At 39.1% G+C, this 21094-nt stretch overlaps 1 long non-coding RNA gene and 1 pseudogene across 2 annotated transcripts; one reads left to right on the forward strand and one right to left on the reverse strand.

Annotated features, from left to right (window-relative positions):
* Nucleotides 1-3313: 3313 nt before the first annotated feature.
* Nucleotides 3314-13719, forward strand: LOC134227998 (uncharacterized). 2 transcript variants are annotated; one of them, XR_009983815.1, is made up of 5 exons: nucleotides 3314-3497; nucleotides 4044-4075; nucleotides 4142-4316; nucleotides 4383-6458; nucleotides 6573-13719. It is a non-coding gene; the product is annotated as an uncharacterized LOC134227998 (long non-coding RNA). The 2 variants fall into 2 exon arrangements; XR_009983814.1 differs by having other exon boundaries at nucleotides 4383-13719.
* A 3449-nt stretch (nucleotides 13720-17168) lies between these two features.
* LOC134219556 (DNA helicase MCM8-like) lies at nucleotides 17169-19963 on the reverse strand (annotated as a pseudogene).
* Nucleotides 19964-21094: the final 1131 nt, after the last annotated feature.

Here is a 21094-nt window from a genome sequence, read left to right on the forward strand (position 1 = left end):
CAGTTTGTCGAATGCATCCAAGAAACCCAAGGGAAGAAGATACAATCAGCATTTCAGAAAATTTGCTACGTCATCCTACCTCTGTGGCCCCAAGGCATATCGAATGATTAAAAGTTCCAAGGCACTGTGTCTCCCTCCAAAGCGGACCATTAAGAAATGGACAAATGAGATTCGAATTGGCCCTGGGTTGAACTCCACAATTTTCCAAAAATTGAAACAAAGGGGTACTGACCTCTGCGAACAAGATCGTTTGGTTATCATTGCTTTAGACGGTATGAAAATAAAATCGAACTTATGTTATACTGCAAAGAACGATACATTTCACGGGTTCCCTAACACCGGTTCCAAACGGAGAATTGAGAAAAACGATCCACTACGATTGGCAACCGAAGCGGTGACGGTTATGATAAGAGGAGTATTCAATAACTTCAAACAGGTAATATTTACGGTTATGTAATACAAACATTGTAATTTTAAAGATGGGTCTAGGATATTTTTTAACTCACAACACGCTCGGTAGCGATCAGCAACTAAACATTGTTTTTGAAGTGATAAGGCGAGTTAGAGAGGCAGGCTATATTCCAAAAGTTCTAGTGATGGACCAATTTGCTACTAATTTAAAAATGGCCAAAGATGCAGGAGTAACCATCGAAAGTCCTTTCTTCTCCGTGGATGATGAAAAAGTATACGTTATGTGGGATTCACCGCATCTCATTAAAAACGCTCGAAATATGCTTAAAAAGTGCAACGCTGTTTTCGATGGTCAAATCGCTAGCTTCGACGACATTGAACAACTTTACGCGATTGATTCACTGGCCAACCCAAGGTTAGCCCCAAGATTGACTAGTGAATTAGTGAATTAGTAGCAGCAGCACTCCTTCATTATTCTAGTACAGGCGAACTTGATCAGCGAGCTGAACAGACAGCTACATTCATAGCTATACATGATAAGCTTTTCGACACATTCAATTCTGGACAAAGGGACTGCGTTTCTAAGGTATGTCTTATATTTGAATACATAGTTATTCAATTTGTTGAAAGTTTGATTTATAGATATTCAAGGCAGCTATCAAAGAAGATTCATGTCACTGGGACTTTTTGGAAGCTGCCAAAACCACTCTCAGTAAAATGTACTTCACTGATAAAACGTGCTTTGATATTACAAAGGTAAGCTGCACTAATATTTAAGCACCGACAAACCGACGTGCCTGCTAGAAGGATTTGGTTGAAAAAATACGGTAATTATTTCAAATAAAAATACGTTAGAACACTAACTCCACCTGTCCACACCATCCAGCGTAAATATGTGTGCATCGAAAAAATGTAATTTGTTAACAAACAATACTCATTTATAGGTAAATGTGAGTGAAACTTAAGAATAAATTTTGCAATCGGCAGTTATAATAAATTTAACTTTTATTGCCCCTTCCTCTTATAAAATATATTTTTGGTATGTTCCGCTTAAATTAAACAATATTCAAATTTATTCTTCTCATAAAATAGTTCTTTTCTATACTATTAAAAATAGCAACGGAGACAAATGTTCGATTTAAACATATTTATCTGACTATTTTTCGTTTGTCGTGCACAAATATCGGTTGTCAAAATTCATACAGTTTGTTTTGTTGTTGGTTGGCCGCAGTTTGTTTTGAGAAATTTGTTTTACCTCGGGCTTTGCATTCGTGTCGGTTTTCGGAAGTGGATCCGTGGAAATGGACGGAATACGGTCAGATAGAGTGCCTAAAAATACAGTCTGTTGGTTGCTCTGTTGCGAAAAAACAGTTCGAGAACAAGGTATAGTTTTTCCTACAGCATACCCACATTTTACGCATGTAACAATTTGATATTTCAGAATGTTTGATGTTTGCGGATAAGGACTAATTATAAAGCGGCTACGAACGGGTTTTCAATACACCAAGGAAAAAGGAAGAACCTTATGACGCATATCGTTTCCTGGAATGCCCGCAGAGCAAGAGGAATGGAACTAATCGTATTTTTCATGTTTGCCTATCCTTCATATGATTCTGGATCGGAGGCGCTGGCTGGAAAAGAACTCGATCCAGATCCATTCAATTTATGTGATATAAAAAGTAAGCGGAAAAGTAATGGAGAGTGAAAGGGTCACTGGCAGATTTATTTTGAAAATGCTATACAAAGGTATAGGTGTTCCGAGAGCTGTACCAGTATACATACAAAGAATACAAAGTGATAAAGTAATGCATAGTGCCGGATACATCATGCCCTAGTGTAATAAATGTGTTATATAGGATTTTTTATATGGATAAAACGATAAAATATGTATGACGAAATAAAAAAACATTAACAAAAGACTTCTCAATAGACAATTTAATGTACATTTTATTTTCTTGAATAACGAAAATCACTTTTCAGGCATGCGAGCAACGTACCCAGCCCATCAACACCCACCGTATTTTATGCCATGCCATGGATTTTTTGTTGTATTTTATTTAAGTAATATTCTGCTTGTAGCGTGATTACTCGAGCAAATCATGTTCCATTTCCAGTTTTTGTATCTATACAGCGATGCGCCATCTTGCACTATACTTGCGCTGCAATTAATACATAAAAAACAAAGCTTGTGTTTTCTACTACAAACATAAAAATTGCATCACAAGAGTTTTATCATTGACGAATACATAGACCGAAATGTCCGGTACAAAGCCATCAGAAAATCGGGCACCATGTCTTCTTCTTCATTTTGAAGAAAATACCCCTCGTGGGTGACGAATTACATTACATAAATAAATATTTTACGAGCACTGACTTACCCCTCTCAACGTTTTGACATTTTGTCTGTTTGTTTTCTCCTCACTTTGCGTCGTCGTTTCGGTGTTTGCATTTTGCTTATGTTTACGATATCCAAACACATCTTCGAAAATCGAAGACCACTTTATCAAGGATAATGTGGTCTTCGCGTATACGGTTGTGGCCATGGCGTCAAATTTGGTGTTAATATTCAGGAAGCAATAGTTTAATTTGCAGATGAAAGGTAAATGGAAATGCTTTGGAAATGAAAATTTCGATAATCATTTATCTCATTTACCTCCCCACAGACTCGAATAGAAACGTCTCCGCAAACCAACCTGTAAACCACCGTTCAAACGCCGTCGATTGTATCTCATCATTTTCTCGCGATCCAACGTATGTGTTCATCGCCAGCTTCAATCTATAGAATTCCGGTTAAGAACCGATGGTTTAAACACCAGTCGGATATTTAGGATCGCTACCGGTAAATTATGGGATAATTTCTGGAAGTCTGCCCACATATGAAACACCTACGCATAATCCCCGCCATCAAACGCCTATACACGACCTGGGAAGACCGCTAGCAGTTGAGCATGCGTAGCGTTCGTACTGGCCTTCTAAAGAGCAACAATTATATCCCATACTTTTCTCCGACGACGCACCATACGATTGTTCCGGAAATGATCATTGCTAGCGTAGAAACAAGGCCAACGATTCTAATATCCAAACAAGTAAGTTTATGATGAATGTTTATTCCATTTTATGTTGATTATGAGCAATGCGCTTAAATAATAATTAAATATAACGTTTGAGCTGAGGAAGGGCAATTTTAATTGTACCTAAGGGTGCGGCCAGAGTAGACGCGAAGTGCGAAGCAAAGCGAAGCGTCCATACGATTTGACAGCTCCTTATTATTGATTAATATTCCTTTGCGTGCAGTTTTCCGCGGCGTCGCGTAGACGCGTCTACTCTGGCAGGCACTTAACTCACATAAAAATGCTGTCCAATGAGCAGCTCGAAGTAGCTCGAAGTTGTTCCTGTCACGCTCATGCCCGTTTGTTGACAAAAAAGAACGAGCAGGACGGGAACAACTTCGAGCTACTTCGAGCTGCTCATTGGACAGCACTAAAGTACCCAACATTGAAAAAACGGAAAAACATTAAATAATTCATTGTCATATTTATAATCATTATGAGAAAATGTGTATAAAGAATCACGCAATTAGCACACATATTAAATAAGTAAATATATCAATCATAGTTTTTTCTTGATTCCAGACGTTCATTGATCATCGGAGCATCGAAGATAAGTATATATACAAATCCTCCTGGGTTTACAATGGAATTGGTTTCTAAATTTGAACTATTTATTACAGATAAAACCTCGGATACAACTTCCCTTTCTCTCACGGTCGGAGGCGAGGTCGATGATTGGCCGTGTGGAACAGTGCAATGCGCTGTATTGTAAAAAGGATCGGTCTGTTGCTGGTTCTTTTGAAGCTTTTGGAACAGAGGAATCCAGCGAATCAGTTGCTAAACGATCAAAATTAGGTAACTTCTGATTAATTTATGGTAAATCCCTTCATTCTTGCTATAGGAATTATTCTCCGTTCATAGATGTGCTCCGTAAACAAAGATCATTTCTGCAGGAGAAGATGCCACTATCGTAGGATTCGTCGTTACGAGACGGTGGTTCGTGCAGGTCCTTGCAGCAGGAGTGGCACCCACTGTTGGCAGTCCAGTTTTTTTTTTATTTCGGAAGAATGCATCTGACGCCAACTCCTTGGGTAGAACTAATTGCAAATTATTGATTGCGGTGATGTGCGGTCTGCGGAATCTCGTGTCCTACCTGAAGCAGAAAGAAGCGGCCGGCGGTGTGCTCTACAACTACGGAAGCAACCGGTGTGCTCTACTCATTCCCGCCATGCGATGTTTCGACAGAATTGTTTAAACGAACATGTCACAACCTCACTGAAGGAAGACCATCTGGTAATCGTGGTGGTCCGAGGAGGAACAATCCTCTGATGTCCCTTCTTTCTGGTATTGCAGCAACTAGTCCATATTGGCACAGCATACAACATGGCTGGTCTAAACATTTGTTTGTAAATCAAAAGTTTGTTCTTAAGACAAAGTTTTGATTTTCTGTTTATAAGTGGATATAGACACTTAATATATTTGTTACATTTGGCTTGAAGGCCTTCAATGTGATTTTTAAAAGTTAATTTTTGATCTAGCAGAAGTCCTAAATATTTAGAATTCTGATAAAAAGTTTACCTGCAGTGAGCGATCTGATAAATAATTTTGGATCAGTTTAATAGCTGGTTGGTTGTTTGCTCATTGTTTGTTTACTGCTTCATTGTTTGTTGGTTGATTGATTGGTTATTTAGTTGATTGGTTGGTTGGTTGATTGTTGGTTGGTAGAATGATTAATTGGTTGGTTGCTGCTTGATTTGTTAGTTGGTAGAACTGTTGAATGGTTGGTTGCTTGATTGGTTGGTTATTTGGTTGATTGGTTGTTTGACTGGTTGATTGATTGGTTGGTCGACTGGTTAGTTGACATGTTGTTTTGTTGGTTGCTTGGTTGGTTGATTAGTTGATTTGTTGCTTGATTGATTGGTAGCTTACTTGAATGGCTGATTGCTGGATTAGTTGGTTGGTTATTTGGTTGATGGGTTGCTTTACCGTTTGATTGAATGATTGGTCGGCTGGTTGGTTGATTAGTTGATTGATTGATTGATTAGTTGATTGGTTGGTTGTTGCTTGATTTGTTAGTAGGTAGAATTGTTGATTAGTTAGTTCCTTGATAGTTGGTTGTTTGGTTGCTTCATTGTTTGTTGGTTGATTGATTGGTTATTTAGTTGAATGGTTGCATGATTGGTGGGCCCTCCTTAGCCGTGCGGTAAGACGCGCGGCTACAAAGCAAGACCATGCTGAGGGTGGCTGGGTTCGATTCCCGGTGCCGGTCTAGACAATTTTCGGATTGGAAATTGTCTCGACTTCCGTGGGCCTAAAAGTATCATTGTGTTAGCCTCATGATATACGAATGCAAAAATGGTAACTTGGCTTAGAAACCTCGCAGTTAATAACTGTGGAAGTGCTTAATGAACACTAAGCTGCGAGGCGGCTCTGTCCCAGTGTGGGGATGTAATGCCAATAAGAAGAAGAAGAAGGTTGCATGATTGGTTGGTTGGTAGAATGATTAATTGGTTGGTTGCTGCTTGATTTGTTAGTTGGTAGAACTGTTGAATGGTTGGTTGCTTGATTGGTTGGTTATTTGGTTGTTTGACTGGTTGATTGATTGGTTGGTCGGCTGGTTAGTTGATTAATTGTTTTGTTGGTTGCTTAAATGGCTGATTAGTTGGTTGCTTGATTGGTTGATTGGTGGCTTGCTTGATTGGTTGGTTGCTGGAATCGTTGACTAGTTAATTATTCAGTTGATTGGTTGCTTGATTGGTTGATTTATTAGTTGATTGGTTGATTAGTTGGTTGGTTGATTGTTGGTCGGTTGCTTGATGGGTTGATTAGTTGTTTTGTTGATTGCTTGATTGGTAGATTAGTTGGTTGGTTGCCTGATTATTGGTTGGTTGCTTGATTTGTTAGTTTGTAGAATGATTGATTGATTGTTTGGTTGCTGCTTGATTTGTTAGTTGGTAGAACTGTTGAATGGTTTATATTTGGTTGGTTGCTTAATTGGTTGCTTCATTGTTGGTTGGTTGCTTGACTGGTTGATTGATTGTTGGTCGGCTGGTTAGTTGATTAGTTGTTTTGTTGGTTTCTTGGTTAATTGGTTAATAAGTTGATTGCTAGGTCGCTTGATTGGTTAGTTATTTGGTTGATGGGTTGGTTGGTTGCTGCTTGATTTGTTAGTTGGTAGAATGGTTGTTTCATTGTTGGTTGATTGATTGATTTTTTGGTAAATTGGTTGATTGGTTGCTTGACTGGTTGATTGTTTGGTTGCTTGATTGGCTGGTCGGCTGGTTATTGATATGTTGTTTAGTTCGTTGCTTCAATGGTTGCTTGGTTGGTTGATTAGTTGATTCGTTGCTTGATTGATTGGTAGCTTGCTTGATTGGCTGATTGCTGGATTAGCCAATCAAGCAACCAATCAACTAAATAAACAACCAAGCAACCAACAAACAATGAAGCAATAAACCAACCAATTAAGCAACCAGCCAACTATCAAGGAACCAACTAATCAACAGTTCTACCAACTAACTAATCGAGCATAACCAACCAATCAATCAATCAATCAACTAATCAACCAATCAAGAAACCAAAAAAAAAACAACTAATCAACCAATTGATTGTTGGTTGGTTGCCAATCCAACCAACCAATCAGGTTATTTGATTGATTGGTTGCTTGCCTGGTTGATTGATTGGTTGGTCGGCTGGTTAGTTGATACTGTTTTGTTCAACCGTTCAAGACGAGTTTAGGACTCTCCATTTAATTCCAACAATTATTTTGACATCTTTGCAGATACGTATTTCGACCACAACTGTGTGGTCGTATTCAGTGTCTCGTACTTGACTCGACTGTTTTGTTGCTTGCTTGATTAGTTCGTAGGTTGGATAATTGATTGGTTGGTTATTTGGTTGATCGGTTGATTGGTTGCTGCTTGATTTGTTAGTTGGTAGAATGATTGATTGGTTGGTTGGTTGCTTGATTGTTGATTGGTTCTCAATCTTACCAACTAATCAGGTTATTTGGTTGATTGGTTGCTTGACTAATTGATTGATTAGTTGCTTGATTGGTTGGTCGGCTGGTAGGTTCATATGTTGTTTTGTTGGTTGCTTGGTTGATGATTAGTTGGTTGGTTGCTTGATTGCTTGGTTGATTGGTAGCTTGCCTGAATGGCTGATTGCTGGATTAGTTGGTTGATTGCTTAATTGGTTGGTTATTTGGTTGATTGTTTGCTTTACTGGTTGATTGAATGGTTGGTCGGCTGGTTAGTTGATTAGTTGTTTTGTTGGTTGCTTGAATGGTTGATTGGTTGGTTGCTTATTTGGTTGATTAGCTTGTTGGTTGATTGGTTGATTAGTTACTTGGTTGATTGGTAGCTTGCTTAATTGGTTGGTTGCTGGATTAGTTGATTGATTGGTGGTTGGTTACTTATTTGGTTGATTGATTGTTTTACTTGATTGATTGGTTGTGGTTATTTAGTTGATTGGTTGGTCGTTTCGTTAATTGGTAAGTTGTTTAGTTGATTGGTCGCTTGATTGGTTGGTTGATTGGTAGCTTACATGATTGGTTGGTTGCTGCTTGATTTGTCAGTTGGAAGTATGGTTGATTGATTGGTTGCTTGATTGTTGGTTGGTTGGTTGACTGGTTGATTGGTTGGTTGCTTGTTTGTTAGTAGGCTGGTTAGTTGATTAGTTGTTTTGTTGATTGCTTGGTTGATTGGTTAATAAGTTGTTTGCTAGGTTGCTTGATTGGTTAGTTATTTGGTTGATGGGTTGGTTGGTTGCTGCTTGATTTGTTAGTTGGTAGAATGGTTGATTGGTTGGTTGCTTCATTGTTGGTTGATTGATTGATTGATTAATTGATTGGTAATTTGGTTAATTGGTTGCTTGACTGGTTGATTATTTGGTTGCTTGATTGGCTGAACGGCTGGTTAGTTGATATGTTGTTTTATTGGTTGCTTGGTTGGTCGATTAATTGATTCGTTGCTTGATTGATTGGTAGCTTGCTTGAATGGCTGATTGCTGGATTAGCCAATCAAGCAACCAATCAACTAAATAACCAACCAAGCAACCAACAAACGATGAAGCAACCAGCCAACTATCTAGGAACCAACTAATCAACAGTTCTACCAACTAACAAATCAAGCAACAACCAACCAATCAACCAACCAAGCAACCAACAAAACAACATATCAACTAACCAGCCAACCAGCAGATCAACCAGTCAAGCAACTAATCAACCAAATTACCAACCAATCAATCAATCAACCAACAATGAAGCAACCAACCAATCAACCATTCTATCAACTAACAAATCAAGCAGCAACCAACCAACCCATCAACCAAATACTTAACCAATCAATCAACTAACCAATCAAGCAATCAACAAAACAACTAATCCACTAACCAGCCTACTATAACCAACAAGAAATCAACCAATCAACCAGTCAAGCAACCAACCAACAATCAAGCAACCAACAATTCAAGCAACCAATCAATAACGAATCAAACAACCAATCAACTAAATAACCAACCAATCAACTAAATAACCAACCAATCAACTAACCAACCAATCCAGCAATCAACTTATTAACCAATCAACCAAGCAGCCAACAAAACAACTAATCAACTAACCAGCCTACTAACCAATCAATCAACATGTCAAGCAACCAACCAATCAACCATACTACCAACTAACAAATCAAGCAGCAATCAATCAAGCAATCAAGCAACCAACCAACTAATCAAGCAACCAACCAATCAATCAAGCAAGCAACTAACCAACTAATTAACCAATCAACTAAACAACTTATCAATTAACGAGACGACCAAACAATGAAGCAACCAATCAACTAAATAACCACAACCAATCAATCAAGTAAAGCAACCAATCAACCAAATAAGTAACCAACCGTCAATCAATCAACTAATCCAGCAACCAACCAATCAAGCAAGCTACCAATCAACCAACTAACTAATCAACCAATCAACCAACAAGCTAATCAATCAAATAAGCAACCAACAAAACAACTAATCAACTAACAAGCCGACCAACCAATCAATCAGTCAAGCAACCAAACAACCAAATAACCTACCAATCAATCAATTAAACCACTAATCAACCAATTAAGCAAATAACCATTCTTCCAACTAACAAATCAAGCAAGCAACCAACCAACCAGTCAACCAATCAAGAAACCAAATAACAAACCAATCAATCAACTAACACATCAAGCAACCAACAAGCTAATCAACCAAATAAGCAACCAACCAATCAACTATTCAAGCAACCAACAAAACAACTAATCAACTAACCAGCCGACCAACTATTCAATCAACCAGTAAAGCAAACAATCAACCAATTAAGCAACCAACCAACTAATCCAGCAATCAGCCATTCAGGCAAGCTACCAATCAACCAAGCAATCAAGCAACCAACCAACTAATCATCAACCAAGCAACCATTGAAGCAACCAACAAAACAACATATGAACTAACCAGCCGACCAACCATTCAATCAACCAGTCAAGCCAGTCATGCAACCAATCAATCAAATAACCTGATTGGTTGGTTGGATTGGCAACCAACCAACAATCAAGCAACCAACCAATCAACCATTCTTCCAACTAACAAATCAAGCTGCAACCAAATAACCAACAAATCAAGCAACCAACCAATCAACCATACCATACTACCAACTAACAAATCAAGCAGCAGCCAACCAAATAATCATCCAACCAATCAAGTAACCAACCAGTCAAACAAGCTATCAATCTACCAACTAATCAACCAATCAAGCAACCAAAAAACTAATTAACCAAGCAATCAACAAAACAACTTATCAACTTACCAGCCGACCAACTAATCAACCAATCAACTAAATAACCACAACTAATCAATCAACCAGTGAACCAAACAGTCAACAACTTAAGCAACCAACCATTCAACCATTCAAGCAAGCTACCATACCAATCAATCAATCAAGCAACTTAGCTGAGTCGATTGATGTGTAACAATATGGATCTTCGGGCCTCTCAACAAAAGTTCGTTTTGAAGTGATCTTAAAATGATATGTATTCGTAATCATTACGGTAATCTATTACATATTACGGTAGTGTGGGCAGCAATGCGAATCACCAAGTCATGCAAATGTATCTCCGTTAATATAATCAATGAAAAATGAAAAATTGAGCGCATCTGGCGAATATTGTTTTCATTAGCTGTTTCACTAATTTTCTGCTCTCGACGAGTTTCCGAATTTGGCGAGACAATATTCCCATTTTGCTTCTTTGGAGGATCTGAGCGCCGGCGTTCTCATAATCTTCTGCATCGGTAGCAAATGTTGTATTCCTGAACCCTTTTATTGGTTCCAACACAAGGCCGTCGGAGTATGCCACCATATTTTTAGGTTTGCGACGATCAACAGCTGCTTCCGGTTTCTATTTATTATCGAATGACAAGGTAAAACCGTAACTGCTTCCAGACATTGAACTGAAATTCCGTTCTTAGCAAACCATGAAACTTTGGTAACCAATACCTTCTTCTTCTTATTGGCATTACACCCCACACTGGGACAGAGCCGCCTCGCAGCTTAGTGTTCATTAAGCACTTCCACAGTTATTAGTGAGCTAGCTACCAATCAACCAAGCAATCAATGAACCAACCAACTAATCAACCAATCAAAGAACCAATCAATTAACCATTCAAGCAATCAATAAAACTACTAATCAACTAAACAAGCAACCAAATAAGCAACTAACCAATCGAGCAACCAACCATTCAAGCCCACTTCCAATCACTCAAGCAACCAATTAACCAATCAAGCAACTAATCAATCAACCAACCCATCAATTAAGCAACCATCCAATCAATCAAGCAATAAACCAATCAACCAACCAATCAAGCAATTAATCATTTAGGCAAGCTACCAAAGAACTAACCAAACAATAAACCATTTAGACAATCAACCTACCAAGCAACTACCAATCAAGTAACCAACCATTCAGCCAACTAACAAATCAAGCAGGGGCCATCCTTAGCCGTGCGGTAGGAGGCGCGACTACAAAGCAAGACCATGCTGAGGGTGGCTGGGTTCAATTCCCGGTGCCAGTCTAGGCAATTTTCGGATTGGGAATTGTCTCGACTTCCCTGGGCATAAAAGTATTATCTTAGCCTCATTATATACGAATGTAAAAATGGTAACCTGGCTTAGAAACCTCACAGGTAATAACTGTGGATGTGCTTAATGAACACTAAGCTGCGAGGCAGCTCTGCCCCAGTGTGGGGATGTAATGCCAATAAGAAGAAAAAGAACAAATCAAGCAACCAATCAATCGAGCAACCAAATCACCAATCAACTTTATAAATAAAGAATCAAGTTACCAACTAAACAATCGAGCAACCAATCATTCAAGCCCACTTCCAATCAATCAAGCAAACAATTAACCAATCAAGCAACTAATCAATCTACCAACCCCCCAACTAAGCAACCAACAAATCAATCAAGTAACAAACCAATCAATTTGTTAAGAAAATTATTTTGAACTTTTTAGTGGAATGTCTTCACTTGTCATAAGACGAGGACGAGTCGAGTCAAGTACGAAACACTGAAGACGGTTTTACTGTTGGTTGAAATACGTATCTGTCAAGAAACAATTAAGTGGTAGAATTCAATGGGATTGTACAAACTCGTCTTATGACAAGGGAAACCAATCAAACAAACAATCATTCTAACCCACTTCCAATTAATTATGCAACCATTAACCAATCTACCAATCAACCAACCAACCATTCAAGCAAGCTACCAATCAACTTCCAACCAATCAAGCAATTAAACATTTAACCAACTAACAAATCAACTAATCAATCAATCAACCAACCAACTAATCAACCAATCAAGCAACCAAAAAACAAATAATCAACTAACCAGCTGACCAAAAAATCAAGCAACCAATAAATCAACCATTTAAGCAAGCTACCAATTAACTAACCAATCAATAAAACAATTAGGCATTCAAGCGAGCTACCAACCAACCATTCAACCAACTAACAAATCAACCAACCAACCACCCAATTATTCAACCATTCAAGCAAACTATACCAATCAACCAACCAACCATTCAAACAACCTACCAATCCACCAGCCTGTCAACCAACCAATCAAACAACCTACTGATCAATCAAGTAACCCAATCAACTTTTCAAGCAACCAACATGAAAACCATTCAAGCAAACAATAAAACAATCAATCAACCATTCAAGCAAGCTACCAATAAACTAAATTAGGCAACCATCCTATTAAACAACCATCCTATCAAGCATCTTACCAATCAACCAAGCAACCAATCATTCAACCATTCAAGCAAGCTACCAATCAATTAAAAAATAAATCAAGCAACCAATAAACCTATCAAGCAACTAACCAACCAATTAGGCAACCAACCAATCAAACAACCAATCAAGGAAACAATCATTCAAGACTAACCAATCAATCAAGCAACCATTAACCAATCAAGCAATTAACGAATCAAACAAGCTATCAATCAACCAACTAACTTATCAAGCAAATAATCATTTCACCAACTAACAAATCAATCAATCAACCAACCAACTAATCAATCAACCATTCAAGCAACCAACAAAACAACTAATCAACTAACAAGCCGACCAACCAAATAACCCACCAATTAAGCAACCAATTAATCAAATCAAGCAGCCAACCAATTAACCAACTAACAAATCAAGCAACCAACCAGTCAACCAATCAAGGAACTCACCATTCTACCATTCAAGCAAGCTACGATCAATCAAGCAACCGACCAACAAATAAAGCAATCAAGCAACTTAGCAATCAATTAGGCAACAAACCAATCAATTAATTTATCGAGCTGAGTCGATTGATGTATTATGTGGATTTCCGGATATCCTATTAAAAGGATTAAAAGTTCATTTTTAAGTGATCCTAAGATATGTATTCGTAATAATTAAGGGCCCTCCTTAGCCGTGCGGTAAGACTCGCGGCTACAAAGCAAGACCATGTTGAGGGTGGCTGGGTTCGACTCCCGGTGCCGGTCTAGGCAATTTTCGGATTGGAAGCAATTCTCGTCCAAATATTTTATATTGTACGGGAAAACTTGCAAAACATGACCTGAAGCTCCAAGCGGTCACTCCGCCGACAAAAGGGATTACGATCATCGTCGCCTTCTATCAGATTTGTGTGTTTTTCTACCGAATTTGATTTGTAAAACATCTTCATTAAAAATTGTATACTTTTTCCGCCTCTTGGTTGATTATTTCAAAGAAAATCCGAATACGGTAAAACGGTCCAGGTAAATCTGAGTAGACGAGCGTGATCGGGGGAGCGTTACAAAAAATGTTTCTTCCTATATATATCGCAATAGTCTGAATGTGTGTTCTATTCTTACCCATCAAAAACAACAAAGAGAATGACACAATGGTCCAATGCACCGAATGAACACAATGACGTTTGAGACGGGCGCTGTTTACTAAAAATGAACACTTGCATGAACTCGATGAATGAAAAAGTATTCATTCTTAGTAAACAGCGCCCGTCTCAAACGTCAATGATGAACTCGGTGCATTGGACCATTCCGCAAAAGTAAAGGTGCTCTACAAATCGGACATCCACTTTTGCGTACAATCCACATACACCATACACACAGGCGCTTCCGCTGTCGTTGCTGGTGGGCAGGGTTCTCCGCCGATTGGCGTTCGTGATACTCCTGGAAGAAGGGCGCAATGCACAAGTTCGTATGGCACTCGGGACAGTGGTACTTGGTTTTCCGTCGCAGTATCCTCCTTGTGTTCCAGCAGAAATTGCAACCCAGCGCGGGACCCTCCTGTACCACCGGACAGTGGCTAGATCGTTGGCTATCCAAGCCGGGTATTTTTCCTTCGATCGGCTGCTCATCTGTATCACTGCCGTAAAAAACCGTTCATAAGTTTACCTTATGAACTAGGATGAACTTTGGGATGAAGCAGAGTCATAGTGAACGCGTATGTGAATTATAAGGTAAGCATAACAAAATCATATAATTGCCTTATGAAATGTCATAAGCCTGTCTAATGGAATTCATACCATCGCAGCATGAATACATTTATGTGAAATATAGGTGATTTCTGGAATTTAAATATTAGAATAATAAAAATAATCGCAAACTGCTGAAAATTTATTTATTGAGCAATATAAAACATATTTGTCATAGGACCAACGGATTTTGGTTATATTCTATAACGGTGGTTTATAATTTTGTGAAAAAGTTCCCCATAGAAATATTGATTTTGAATCATAGTTTGTCTAAATCATTTTCAAAGTTTTCTCAGTTGAAAATGCGCTTGTTATAAAGATAACCAAAGCATTACCTCAATACGTAAAGTGATAATAGTGCTTTGATAAATTTCCAGTACATCGAAGAATGGTTATCCATAGCAGCAATTGTATGTAAATTGAAGTCGGATAAATCTACCTTCGTGATGTCGTTGATATGCTCATTTTGGTTCATGGCGTTTTTTTTACGGCTAACATTCTCAATCCAATTCGATGAATTGACTCGAAAGTGTTACGGCTAGTTTGAGGATCTCTGCATCAAATGTATCTTCAGCAAACACCTCGGCAAACACCACATGCCGAAACCAATTTATCGAGCTTTGAATAACTTGTAGCTGGTCAGCAATTAATTTATAACGATTCCTTTTGAGAAAACCTCGAGCGCCTTGCCATTGAATACAACACCAGCAAAAGTGATGCAAACCAAAATTCCTCATTGAGGATGTTATAGGCCACTAAGTTCAGTTTTTTCATGCCAATCATTTACGTTCAGGTTGACGATATGCTATACTAATTGATGCTCCACAAATCTTGTAACCGTTCGGATGCATGTAGTACAAATTAATATTTTCTTCTGATGAAAAACCGAACAGCGAACAGTTTAACATATAGTTGTTTCGCTCTTCATCATTCTACGACATTATCCGATATTCATATAGCTATTGCTCGGTTACAGCTCCATCGAGGTCATCTCAGAGTTTCTAAACAGAATATATATATTGCCGTTAACCGCAAGTCAGTCCCATCTGTACATGGACACCATATCCAGATAAGTCTGACTTGCGGTTAGCGGCAGTATAGCTATGCACTCGCTAAACTGTTTTCTTACAGTCCTGTTACTCTACTCTGAAGTGTATTCTACTGATGACTACATATTGCAGAATGAACTTTGTGCTTTCCGTCTAATCGGCTCCAGACTCTTCTGAGACTAAAACATACTGAGCTTGGTGTTGCATGTTTCCGTACGAGTTGTTTTCTACGGTGAAGATATGCGCTGGTTGCTCACCAATGAAATCATTCCCTGGATCTATAGTTATCAGAATGAATCTGGAAAGTCTGCGAAAGTTGTTAGGAAAACGTGGGTTATCATTTCAATCCCTATAATTATGCTAGGCTTTATAATTTTACATTGTTGTCGTTGTATTGGATGAGCAAGTTGTGCACAATTTTAGCTAGATCATGTTCTCCACACTCAGCATGGACAAGGTATGCTTTGATACGCCACTCTAATGAAATCCACAGCGCATTTCCATTGTTATCTCAGACCTGAATACGGTAGCCTAAAGTATCAGACCCCGATAGTAATATCAAATTCACGTTCAATAACGGTTTCGATCCATATGTAGTCGCCCTAAAAATTTAATAAATGAAAAACAACTAGAAATATATTTAATAAAAATATATAAGTTGAAGTGAAGTTGGAAATAAACGAAATCTCATTTTCTACGTTCAAGTAGAATATGTACCACATTTTATTACAATTACTTTGCTATCACTTTAATCGTGGTTAGTGCAGATGTTTTTCTGCTTGCAGTGGAAAGTGATTGTAAATAGCATAATTTCCTCCCATTTCCCTTTCTTTGAATAGTAGTGACGTGGCAGGCGCTAACCTTAGACAATTTTACCAGTACTTGTACATTGAAGATGAGCGCTAGTTCCAAAGAAAACATCTCTTGGTTCTCTGTGCAATAACAGCTGGTCTGGCCATAATGAAGTACTTAGCTAATGTGTCGACAAACATTCAAAACTCATCTGCTGGTCTTGACTTTCAAAAGCAAAAATCGAAAGTTGATCGCAAGTTTAAACCAGTTACCGGGAACACTTCCGGACGAGGCCGATGTATCCCAAGGGAACCAAGTTCCCGGAACCATGTACTGGTGATCCAGTCGTAAGAAAACTGACTTCTGATACATTCTGGGCACTTTCGCTCATATCTATAGTTTTATGAATCTGACCAGGTTGACACCATGGTCAAGTACCATAATCTACACGGAAGAAAAAAAGTACCCAAAATTGAGTATTTTTAAACTTACTTTTGAGTTATTTTTTCTCTTCTCTTTCATCCACTCTTTCTTTTGTTGTCAAAAACAAAAGAGCCAAACAATCCAACGACGCCAGTTCAATACGGGAAGCCAATTTTGAGTTTTATTACCTGAGGTCGAAATTGAGTGAATTAAACTTAAATTTGGGTCAATAAATTTTCCGTTGGGTACTTTTTAACATGGGAGTAAAGGCAAACTACTTCGACCCTACTTACTCAATTTTGGCTTCCCGTACGGATGTTCGAGGTTGGGTGAATTAAACTCACTATTGGGTAGTTTATTTCTTCCGTGTATAGACATGATGACCCTTCTTCTCTGAAAGTTTCATGGCAATCGGACATAAAATGAGTCCAAATGGATTATTTCAGTTTTCATTTATAGGTCAGACCGAAAGAAAATCTTCAAAATAGATGTTTACCATTTAATTGACGCCAGTTGTATTGTAGTACCAGCAAAATTTATAAGTTTATTCGTATTTTTTCTAGTCTACGGGAAACCATAAAACTATGAATCAAGTCAATTACTGGATTACAAAACAAACTTGTTGAATGATTAATTAAAACAAATTCGCCACCGTGTCATTAACAATAACAATATGTCAGACATAAGGAGCCTTCCTTAGTCGTGCGATAAGACGCGCGGATGCAAAGCAAGACCATGCTGAAGGTGGCTGGGTTCTTTCGACTTCCTTGGGCATAAAGAATCATCGTATTAGCCTCATGATATACGAATGCAAAAATTGTAACATGCAGGCTACTTACATCCTATTGTTTACCCAATCGCCAGATCGAAGCCAGGATGTCTCGGGCACTATTTTTTTCAATGATGACAGCGGGCTTGTCACAGGCTCGGTAACATGGCTTAGAAACCTCACAGTTTATAACTGTGGAAGTGCTGAATGAATACTGCGAGGCGGCAATGTCCCAGTGGGGGATGTAATGCCAGTAAGAAGAAGAATCAGACAAGAATTCATACAAATCCCGTCATTTTTGGGCAGGAATCTTGGAATGTTCACGGAGCGTCTAGCACTCGATTGAAATCCGTTCCAGCACTAGCCATCTGTTTTAGCTCAGTCAGTGAGAGAATGGTCTTGTTCCAAACTGGTCTGCTTCATTTCGGCATCGTCCATTTGGCGATTTGGCTGTAGATTCCCAAAATCGTCGCTGTATACATCTATCATACTGTACCGCAGGATGGCGTCTCGAGCGTGCTGAAGAGTTGTTTCTGTTTTAAAATACATCCTGGCCCTAGCTTGTGAGAGGCGTACCAAAGCCTTAAGCTGACGGTTAGTTACCGAAATAGAATCCATTTCCTGCTGGTCCCGACGTATTTCGACGTAAAAATGTCTAATTACTTATGTCGCATCTTCCGTCAATTTGGGATATACCACAAAGATATGCATACGGTGCATACGGTATGTATTTCTGAATAAGTTTCACCTACAAAAAAATCAGTTTTTCATTGGCTATGATTTTCAATTGCTCGTGAAGAGGTGCTCCATGTTGTGATCTACGAATAGTTATTGTGCCCATTCCGGTTAGAAGAGCCTGAAACCCTGCACTCTGTGTTTGTTGTCCGTTTCTGATGCCGTATAGTCGTTGAACGTAGCTGCTAGCAAGTTGTCCAGATGGGCATTCGGTCGATCAAGTTGAATGAAAACCAAGACAAGAAAGCTGGTTTCATTATAGGAGACTGACTAAGATACAAGGGTAGTGAACAAATAACTCCTTCTTTAGCCACGCCTAAAACTTGCTACTCCATGGCTTCCAACAATATCTGATGGTTTTCGGACAATTTATCTAATTCATTGATACAACGAGCATCCTGATCTGCCAGTACTCTTTTCAAGTATTCTCGTGAGCCTTTTTCTGTTCAAACTTCAAACAGCCACCGTCAGTCCAGCATTAGTGGTACTATTCTCACATACGAAAATGCCCCTTGGGGACACTTTTGCACATGATTGCAAAATTCAGCCTTTTCCGCCTACCTCCAAATAAGTCAAGTTATAGTCCAGACTACATTATATCAGACCGTTGATTATTGGACATAAAGAACAGAACGGGCATGACTTCAATCGAATCGAACGAATAGCCTCCATATCAAAGTAAGAGAATTCTGCAACTTGATGCAATTCCGTCAGTGAGTTTTTGTTGCTGTGAATAGTAACTGCTTACATTTTATACATATTGGCAGTATTTTGAGCCTTTAGATTATTTTCCTCCTGGAGACGATCCTTTAAAATTCCAGTGCTTGTCACGTCATGGTCCGGACAAACGGCATCCACTAACTTATAAGTGAGCTCCACCACGATTGTTTTAGGAACCTGGCGAAGTCCCAAACGAGCACCAAGCATGGATTCCTGCAGTCGCAGGATTTGAAAGGCCTCTGTTTGCGGTAAAATAGATAATAGCAGGGGGCTAAAACTACTCATTGCTTTACATCCTTCTCGACATGCCATATTGGCCGTATAGCTTGCAGTTCCTATTCTCTAGCTTGTGCATGGCACAATAAGCAACGGAACGTATTGATTAGGTACCTGAAAAAATAAAAAAACATGTTTTAGGAATATTTACTTTGATTTTTCTGCAATGTAGACGATCCTTCACAATATGCTGAATCAATTAAAAAAAAGTCTTTGGCACTTGAAAATTAAGGAAACAGAACCACTTACCATCCTGGGGTAGATAAACAAAGTTTCCATCCTGGATACTCGCACCGCCAACTAGGTTTATGCACCCACGGTTCTTTTTTTAGTATAACCGATAGTGAATAGTCGCTGGATTGCAAAACACTTGGCGACTGTGCGGAAGGCGTGTCACGTTCATTTAGGTATATCTGCATCGCCGCGGCGTATATCCGTGGACCGTACGGTCGCCCAGACAGAATCCACAAAGTCATCGTAAATACTGGTACCATGGTTGGATTTTTGTTATTAGGGCATCTTCACCGTCACTATGAAATGAAAAAATGTTAGAATTTTTTTGTTACAAAGAAAGTAGCAAATTTAGTAGTTTGTATATAATTATAGGTATGGTACTTGTACTGGCAACCGCACTTCCCGATAAATGGTGCTGGTGCTGCTGTTGGAGCGATTCCATATCGGAAACGAGAACAACCGTTGGACTCGATGTGCGATCGGTTTTCAGGTGGGTTTGTCGGATTTGTCGAATTGGGTGTACGGGTTGCGACGGTTCATCGTCCGAATCGGTTTTCAGAGAGGAGGACGGCGTTTGATAGTGGGTGGACCCACTACTACTGGTGACCAGGGTCAACGGAGTTGAGCTTTGTGTGGTGGGTATGACGAAATAGCCTGAAACGCCTTGGCAACAATGGGTGGGAGTGTTGTTTGTCATGTCATGTTCTTGCAAGATATGGCTGCTGACATACGGTGAGATGATATCCACCGTGAGAACGATCCGCGGGTGCTGATCGCGCTTCCGGTGGAGACGATAAGGCCGGCGATGTTGGAATGATCGTTTCGGAAATTTGCCTTTCAAAATGATGGTGCGCCGGAATCGTCAATGGGTTTTGCGGGTACATGTTCGGTACGTCCAGCGTGTCCAAGTCGGACCCGTACTGCTGACCGGACGAGGATGAGTCACTTCCTTTCTTTATCCGCTGCTGGCGGATCAGTAGACGACCTCGTTTAAATAACCTTTAAATAAATAAAAAAGAACAACCGAAAAAGTTGTTGCTGTGCGGCACGCGAGGGAAAAACAGAAAAACATAACAAAAACATAAACAAAAATGAAAATGTCAAATGTTGTCAAACTGACGTGGTTCGAATTGAGGGGCTTCTCAATGGTCGAGTGATTGTAATAATTGTAATCCGTCACTCCCCAGGGGTATATAGTGGTGCCCGGAAAAATGGCCACCCCTCCGTCTATGTATTCGTCAATGGTTTTATTCAATTTAACTACTTCAAGCAACATAAGTTCAAAGTAACAAGAAAGTTAGGTACAACTAATCAGAAAATTTCAATGGCAAGCACATTCGCTGAGCCTTACGGTTTCATTTAAGCTTTTTTGCATTATTCTGTGCATTTGTAGCCTTTACTTGCTTCAAAAAACCGTTTATCAATGTATTGAATATTTTGTCGACTACTATTTGATAACAACCTTTACAAACAGTATCTCTGAAATATTCATAGTCAAGGCTGTCCTTCAACCGGCTTTTAACGCCTTGATGATTTTGGTAAAGAAACTTCCTAAAGTTTAGCTTGAAGGAGGCGTAGCAACATAAGCCGATGGCGTACAAAT

The sequence above is a fragment of the Armigeres subalbatus genome, chromosome 3 (assembly GCF_024139115.2).
Source record: "Armigeres subalbatus isolate Guangzhou_Male chromosome 3, GZ_Asu_2, whole genome shotgun sequence".
In the NCBI taxonomy this organism is placed as follows: Eukaryota; Metazoa; Arthropoda; class Insecta; order Diptera; family Culicidae; genus Armigeres; species Armigeres subalbatus.